The sequence below is a fragment of the Arvicanthis niloticus genome, chromosome 3, assembly GCF_011762505.2.
Source record: "Arvicanthis niloticus isolate mArvNil1 chromosome 3, mArvNil1.pat.X, whole genome shotgun sequence".
NCBI classification, from domain to species: domain Eukaryota; kingdom Metazoa; phylum Chordata; class Mammalia; order Rodentia; family Muridae; genus Arvicanthis; species Arvicanthis niloticus.
The window spans coordinates 116,233,018-116,241,418 of record NC_047660.1 but is presented as its reverse complement, the minus strand read 5'-3'; the positions used below and the strand labels follow the sequence as shown (position 1 = coordinate 116,241,418).

At 42.3% G+C, this 8,401-nt stretch overlaps 1 pseudogene; it reads left to right on the top strand.

The window, feature by feature from the left end:
* Positions 1-7,962, top strand: part of LOC117705701 (histidine--tRNA ligase, cytoplasmic-like) — an 8,959-nt pseudogene extending 997 nt beyond the window's left edge.
* Positions 7,963-8,401: the final 439 nt, after the last annotated feature.

The following is an 8,401-nucleotide window of genomic DNA, read 5'->3' as shown; positions in this document are numbered from 1 at the left end:
GGCCGGGGCTGGGGCAGGCGCAGCAGCAGCAGCGGGCTTCTTCACGTCTTTCTTTGGTGCCATTTTGATTAAAAGGTTAACAACAGAAGGATCTCCTCCAGAAGAACCTGTCAAAGTGACACTTGGAAGAGCAGTGGTGGCTCGCTTGACCTGCAGCCCAGTGTCTGGAGGATGGACCCAGAGTGTTGAATGGTATAAGGGCATGCATATATATTTCCCCTAGTGCCTAATAGAACCTTGACACACGCGGCTGGATTGGACGGTTCACTTGTTCAGGGGGGTGGCATTCCGGTTCAGACTATAAATGGAATCTAAGGGGTCAGGGCTTCCTTAAGTTTTTGAACGCCTCTTGCTTTTTTTTTTCCTCCCCACCTCTATCTATAAAGAAGAAAGAAGCATGACAAAGCCAGCCCTGGTTGGTTTGGTGACAGCTGATAGATGTACCTTTTTCTTGGTAGAATTAGAGTTCTGTTGAAGCTGTAAATCTTTTATTATTTTTTTTTCCTTCCTAAGAAACTTTACCGGATTCAATTTCAACTTGGAATTTTGGCTGAGGCCGTCACCAACTTTCACCCAGCTTCTCCACGGCTCATGCCCCTCCCTTCCTGGCCATGATTTGCAAGAAAATGTTGGTCAGCAAAGAGGTCACTGGTAGTGTTTAAAAATAAAAAGCAGACGTATAAGGAAAGTCCACCTAGTCTTAAAGTGGTTTCCTTTCTAGGGAGTACAGTCTGCGTCTCTCCTTGCCTCCCTCTCTCTATGTCTGTGTCCCTATGCTAAAGAAAACTAAATTTAAAACTATTTCCTATGACTTGATTTTTCTGTACAATTTAATGAAGAATGGTAAATTAGTTTTCAGTTGGAGTCTGCAATTAGCCCATTGCCTTCAAAATGACATTAAATAGAATTGTCACCTTAATCTTATATCCATGCTTAGAGGGACAAATACATTTTTAGAGAAATAAATTTTTAAAAAGACCTAATTATCAATGCTGTGCATGTTTTGCTGGCAATTTGATATTTGCTTTTTCTTATTTTTGTCCTTGGTTTCCAGTTTGCAAGGTTAGACTCATATTAAGTAATATATGAAAACCAAAACTGGGTGTATTAGTGTAATACCTTTAATCCCAGTATCTGGGACAGAGACAGATAGCTCTCTGTGAGTTCAAGGACAGTCTGGTCTACACAGTGAGTTTCAGGACAGCCTGAGCTACCTAGTGAGACCCTGTCTTGAAAACAAGCAAAATTGCAATTCATGAAAACCAATGGATTTAACTTTCTAAGTGACAAGTCCCACCAGAGAAGGTATTGCAGTTATATTATTGTCCAGTGTCATTCTCACGTTTGTTGTTCAGCTTGACATATAATTAATGAGCACTTACATTTGACTATCATCATTATTAATTACTGTGTAAAATAATTATTCATCATGATTGTATGTGTGTATGAATGTGTGTGTGTTTGTGCAATGTACATTTGTGGGTACAGCTTGCATGTGGATGTCAGAGGACAACTGTGTGGAGTTGGGGCTCTTTCATATTAATGTGGATCCTGAGTGTGGAATTCAGGTCCTCATTCCTGCACAACAGACACTAACCACTGAACAATCTCACCAGCCCTGTGAGTAGTTATCTGGGAAGCAAAACAGAGTTGGGAGTTTTAGGTGAACTTATTTATATGCAATATATGAATACGTTATATATGCACATACATGTATATAAATATGTTTGTGTAAATACGTTCTGATTATTACATGTAGTCGTGGCTAAAGACAGTGATTTGTTTTGGTCTGATAAAAGTCTTCCCCTGTACTTTGTAGCTAACAGAGATGAAGACTCCTAGTATCAGGCCAGGCAGTGGAGGCCCACACCTTTCAGGAGCCAGCAGCATTTGGATCTCTGCAAGTTCAAGGCTGGCCTAGAGAGAGTTCCGTGACATTTAGGGCTACAAACAAACAGAAAACACAACAGCAAAACAAAGCAAAAACAAAACATCTCACATACTTTCATAACACCAAGAATTCGGCTGTTAACAAACTGACCTACGACTACTTGGTCTCCTCAGCTCATGTACTGGATTGAGTTACTGAACTATCTCGCCCACATACATTCAGGAAAAGCTTTATGTTTTTCTTCAGTTCTAGAATTGCTTGTGCTTGCTAGGTAAGCCCTCTACCACTGAACTACACTGCCAGCTCAGGACAAACACTGTAAAAAAAAATCATTCTAAATTAAATTATTTTTAAACTGGTACAAACAAAAACATGTTTATGAATGAGGAACCAGGTATTGTTAATCACATCTATTTCTTAAATGTTCATCACTTCCTTATGCCGAAAATATTCAAAGTCCTTTTTAGTTTTGAGAGGTCTGAATAATCCATCACTCTCTGTGGTTGTCCTACTGTGTACCCACATACTAGGGCTTCTGACCCCTGTGTCTCCTGACTGCTAACCTTCTGCACTCAAGTTCAATCTGATCCTTTCTCTGTCTCTATCTCTCTCTCTGTCTCTGGACTTCTCTGTCTCTCTGTCTCTCTCTCTCTGCTCTCTCTCTCATGTATGTATGTATGTATGTATGTATGTATGTATGTATGTATGTATGTGTGTTGTTGAGACAAGACCTTGCCATGTAGCCTAGGATAGCATTAAATTGCAGTGATCTACTTGCTTTGATTCCTAAGTGCTGGAATAGTAATTGTATCTGAGTACTTAGCTCAGATCAACATATTTTATTTTTTAATATATAATTTATTTTTATTTTATTTTATTTTTGCCTGCATGTATGTCTGCCATGAGGGTGTCAGAAGCCCTGGAACTGGAATTAAAATTAAGTGTTTGCTGACATGTGGGTCCTGGAAATTGAACCCTGGACCTCTGCAGGAGCGTGGTCTATAACCACTGAGCCACCTCTCCAGAGCAACTTATTTTGATTCATATGTGAAACTACTCAGTGCTTGTTTTCTACATTAAGGAGAGTATTTTAATAGCTCTCTCGTGGATGTGTGCTATTTACCACAGACTCTTGCATCACCTAAATTTAGATGTTGATATCTTTTCTTACATATAAGGCAGTCACAAGAATCTGAGATTCTTTTTATTAAATTTATTTATTTGTTCACTTTACATCCCAATATAGCCCCACTGTCTTCTCTCCGCACCCCCATGCAGATCTTCCCCCCATTCCTCTTTTCCCTTCTCCTTTGAGAAGGGAGAGACCCCTCTAGGTATCATCCCACCCAACAATAACCTCCCCCCACCCATCAAGTTACTGCAGGATTTAACACATCCTCTTCCACTGAGACCAGACAAGGCTGTACATTTAGAGCATCCATAGGCAGGCAGGCAACAGATTCAAGGACAGCCCAGTTGTTGGGGAACCTGCATGAAGACCAAGCTGCTCATCTACTACATATGTGCAGGGTGCCTAGGTCCAGCCTGTACTCACTCTTTTGGTGGTGGTTCAGTTTCTGAGAGTCCTTAAAGGTTCAGATTAGTTGACTCTGTTGGTCTTCCTGTGGAGTTCTTGCTCCCTTCTAGTCCCTCAATCCTTCCCCCAACTCTTCCATAAGACTCCCCCAGCTCCATCTAATGTTTGGTGGTGGGTTTCTGCATCTCTTTCCATTGGCTGCTGGGTGGAGCCTCTCTAAGAGGACAGTTATCCTAGGCTTCTGTCTCCAAGTATAACAGTATTATTGATAGTGATATCATTAATAGTCAGGGATTGGTTCTTGCCCGTGGTATGGCTCTCAATTTGAGACAGTCATTGATCAGCCATAGCCCCCGTCTCTGCTCTAACTTTGTCCCTGTACACCTTGTAGGCAGGACACATGTTGGGTCAAATGTTTTGTGGATGGATTGCTGTCTTTATCCCTCCACTGGGAGTCCTACCTGGCTACAGGAAGTGGCCACTTCAGGATCCATATCCCTCACTGCTAGGAGTCTCAGCTAGAGTTGTCTTGTTGTTCCCCACCCCCAGCCATAGACACCCTGTGGCTTCCCCTATCCCTGGTCTCTGGCACATCCTAGAGACTGCCCCTCCCCCCTTCTAATTTCTGGAGAATTTGAATATTTTTAATCTAAGTATATGGCTTCCAAATAATTATGATATAGTACAAATTATGTTGTTTATGCTAGAATTACTACTTTTCTAAATAGCATAGAACTGCCCACTCATTTGCTTTCCTTTGGGATTTTCTTCAGTGAATGAGCTCTTTTAATTACGTTGTCTATTCACAGTTTATAGTAACGCTTTGTTTTGCAAAAAGCCCTTAAAATCTTGACAGGGTTGATGGGCAATGGAACTTCACTTTTTTCAAGAAACAAAAATGATACTTTTTATATTCAAGTGAAGAACAGAAACAAAAAATAAATCTTTATGTTTTGTTAACTCATCTAAATGGTTTGACATTAGTCACGCAACAAATAATGACAATTTCCAAACTAAAACTTTGAATGCTCAAAATTGGAAACAGGGAGATCTTATTTTCACACTAAACAAGTGGCTTGTGATTGCTATATCCAAGTCCTTTTGTTACCAAATACATATATAGTCACAGATTTGTATAGAGAATGTGTGGGTGTGAAATCATAAATAAAGAGTTTCTCTTATGAACTGAAGGGTATGTGTCACCATTCCTTCACTACTAAGCTTGGCCATGTAGCTGAGATATTTCTCAACTACCCCAAGTTTAAATCAGAAAGAAAAAAAACCATGAATCAGACCCAAATCGAGGGCTAGTCTACAACTATCTGATAAGAACATTTTTAAGTTGTCAGTGTTACCAAAAGTAAAAGGAAGTCTGAGAAACTGACAGCCAGAGAGACATAAGGAAATTAGATAAAGACAGCTGATGTATCTCTCGGCATGCTGGGGTAAAGGAGACTTTAGATAAAAAACGATTGTACCAGTACTGGCTTGTTGACGGTAACACAGGTAGTACAACGTGCTTTACTGATAACCACTCACAGTGCCAGTGAGATTGCTCAGATCGTTAGTATTTGCCGTGTAAGCCTGATGACCTGGCTTCCAACCCTAGAATCAGAGTTAAGGTGGAAGAAGAGAATGAACTCCATCAAGTTGTCCTCTGACATCCGCATGCAAGCTATGCCCACAAATGGGCATCACACACACACTCACAAACAGAGAGATGCATTATAACACCAGGCACAGCTGGGCCATGATGAAGCCAAGCAGATACGTGTGCTTAAGACTCCAAAGGGAACCTACTAATGTAAGTCATCTGACTGGAGGAAACAATAAGATAAAAGGAAACCCTCTAGATCTTATTCTTAACTCTTGTCTTAATTTATCCCCCAATAAGATGTTTAGTTATATATATATTTTTAAACAAAACAAACATGAAACAATTCAGCCTTAAACTTAATAAACACAGGAATGGAGGGAGAAAGAACGATGTACATAATTTTCTTCTTACTTGGTAAATTTTCTTTGTCTATCTGATTAGTTATAATATACATCTTAAGAACAGTTCTGTTGGACCAATATATATGTTTGTCATCTAGGTGTTATTAGTCACGCGCAGATAACACTTATGGAAAAATAATTCAGAGGCCTTTAGAAATTATAATGCTGGTTTAATTTAACATGGTAATCAGAATTAGAATGGAATCTCTCTATTGACCCACATATGGGGCTATGTGACACCGACTTGTGAAGGGGGACAGGGCAACAGCTGAGGACTCATGTTCTCAGTAGCAGCTGATGGACTGCCCAAATCTTCCAACTGTTCCTTCTGTGTAACTGCACCATTTGCTGAGGATTTGTTTTTAGATGCTTACCAAAGCTCAGGAGAATGACAGAAGACAGCAAAGGCACCATGGCTTAGCTCTGCCATAGGCTATTCCTTTTCTAATGTGGTTCAGGCAAAATACTTGTCTTCTGTCTGAAACTCTTGGGCTCAGGTCTTGAAGCAACCCACATTTTCCTTTATTTCCCTGGCTTACATAATAGCCTTGCATACATGGCTACTGACCATGTATGGCAACGGCTGTAACTTATCTCATATACACTGCTCATTGTTTTAAGCCTGACATGTATTATAGTGTGCACCAGTAACTTTGTATTATAATCAAGTAATAGTGGGTGAATCAACTGGAGTTCATTCCTGTCCTCTTGGAAACCTGACAAAAGCATTGGAGAGAGGATAAAAATGGGGTTCTGGTAACAGACTTAGAAAGACTGACTTCTTGTCAATAAAGGTAACTGTGAGTCCACCAAGGCCAGTTTAGACAGCAATCAGTTCCAGCTGGCAGCCAGGATGACAGATCATGCCGATAGATCTGGGGGAGTTTGTGTGACCTCAAGGAGGGCATGTGCCCAGTCTTAAGCAGTAGAAAGCCAGCACCAAGCAGATGGAGACGGTGGTGGCTGAAGATGTGAAACTGAAGACACAGCTGGGCCATGATGAAGTGAGACTGAGACGGAAGTTTGTGCTCAAACCCCGCAAGGTTACAAGAGACTACATTTCATGGAGGATGACAGTTATAGAGATGGTGGTGTTTGGTGCCACCATCCGAAGCTTCAAATGTCATGGAGTAGGTGATCCTGAACATATTTGACTTGAAGGATCAGCTGCCGTCTCTTCTTTATGACCTCACTATCCCTTTGCTTCTTATCTGGTAATGAATAAATTGATCACCATTAAGCACTATCACATAGCTAAGGTGTATTGCCAGGTTAACCCAACTATCACCTAAAGCCATTATAGTGAGCTCTACCAGTGTAATTTTGACCTTGCTGGCCAGCCAGTTCATCTCTCTGATCCCTGATTCAAAATGTCAGAAGATCAATGTGTGAAATCCCGAGTTCACTCCAGATATAAGCAACTCCCTGGTCAAGTAAAGGATCTGTGTATCCTAGATGAGACACTTGCCATCTGCAGTGTCCCTGATAGCAAGTTCTGTACCATGTCTGCTCCTCAGGGATCAAGATGGGTGAGGTATCCTGGGGGGGAAAGGAAGGATAGGATTCGAAGAGAAGGGACCTGCACCCGAAACAGCCAAGAGCATTGTGGACTATGACCTGCAGCATGGTGGGATATCCTGTGCTAGAATCCTAAAATGTCCCCAAATAAGCAGGCCTTTGAAGGACTGGAAGACCTAAAGCTGTTATTTGGGTACCTCATCCTGTTTGGCACCGATGACAAACTCTCCTTTGACCTGAGCTCTCCTTAAGAGTCTGACTACATACTCTACCGTATGAGGTAGTGCTGCCACAGACCCCAACCCAGGCAGGGATCAAGCCTCTAGGTGTGGACAGTATGACAGTACAGCTTCTGGACTGTGTAACAATGGGCTAGAGGTCATGATTGACCCCAAAGGATGAAGGGTATGATGTATAGGGCTCAGCTTTGGGGTGGAGGTGGTCTTCTCCATTATTGAGCAAAGATTAGAGGCTGTAAAGTGACCTGCGGTCTCAACCTATGGGTCACAGCCCCTTTGAGGGTCGAACAACCTTTTTACAGGGGTTGCATATCAGATATCCTGCCTATCAGATATTTGCATTACAATTCCTAACAGTAGCCAAAGTACAGTCAGGAAGTAGTAACAAAAATATGGTTGGAGGCTGCCACAGCATGGGTTGCAGCATTATGAAGGTTGAGAACCACTGCTTTGGAAGAAAGGGTGTGAAATCACAGAGACACAGGTGCTTCTGACATCTGGACAGAGTAAGCTGCAGGAGGAGAGACCAAAGCTTGGCTTGGAGCTGTGGGATGCTGGGATCAAAGCTGAGCATCTCTCCAAGAAGAACCCCAAATTACTGAGCCAGCTGTAGTACTCTGAGGAAACAAGGATTCCTCTAAAGGACATGGCTGGCAAGCAGGAGTTCAAGGATGGCATCCTGGAGCTCAGTTCAATGGGAAATGGTGCATGCCCAAAGAGAAGAACTGGTGGAGGGGATGGGAAGGACAGCGAGTGTCCCTCTACATCTGCTGAACTGAAGGAACTAGCAGAGGAAACAAGACTGGCAGTGTTTGGGCTTAAACAAAACTGCACATGTGTTTAACAGTTTGCATAACCCTGTTCTAGCAGAAGACTTGTCGGGGACCGCTCTGCCAAATGTTGGGAACCCGCACTGCCAAAAGCTTGGGGGCCAAAATTGGTAGAGCCCACACTGCCCCAAGCTTTGGGGGCTAAATTGTCTCAGCTTGTACTGCTGCTCCGGTCCGCAGGTCAGAGTTCAGCAAGAGAGAGAGTGTGACGCGGACGGGAAGAATGGAGACCAGCCAGAGTGTGATTCAGTCCCGTTTATTCTCAAGTCTCTCTTCTTCTCTCTTTCCAAGTCTCTCATTCCTAGTCCAAGTCCCAAGTCTCGAGTTCCTAGTCCCTAGTTCCTAGTGCCTCCAAGTTCCAAGTTTCCAGTCCCCTCTTCTGTCTGCC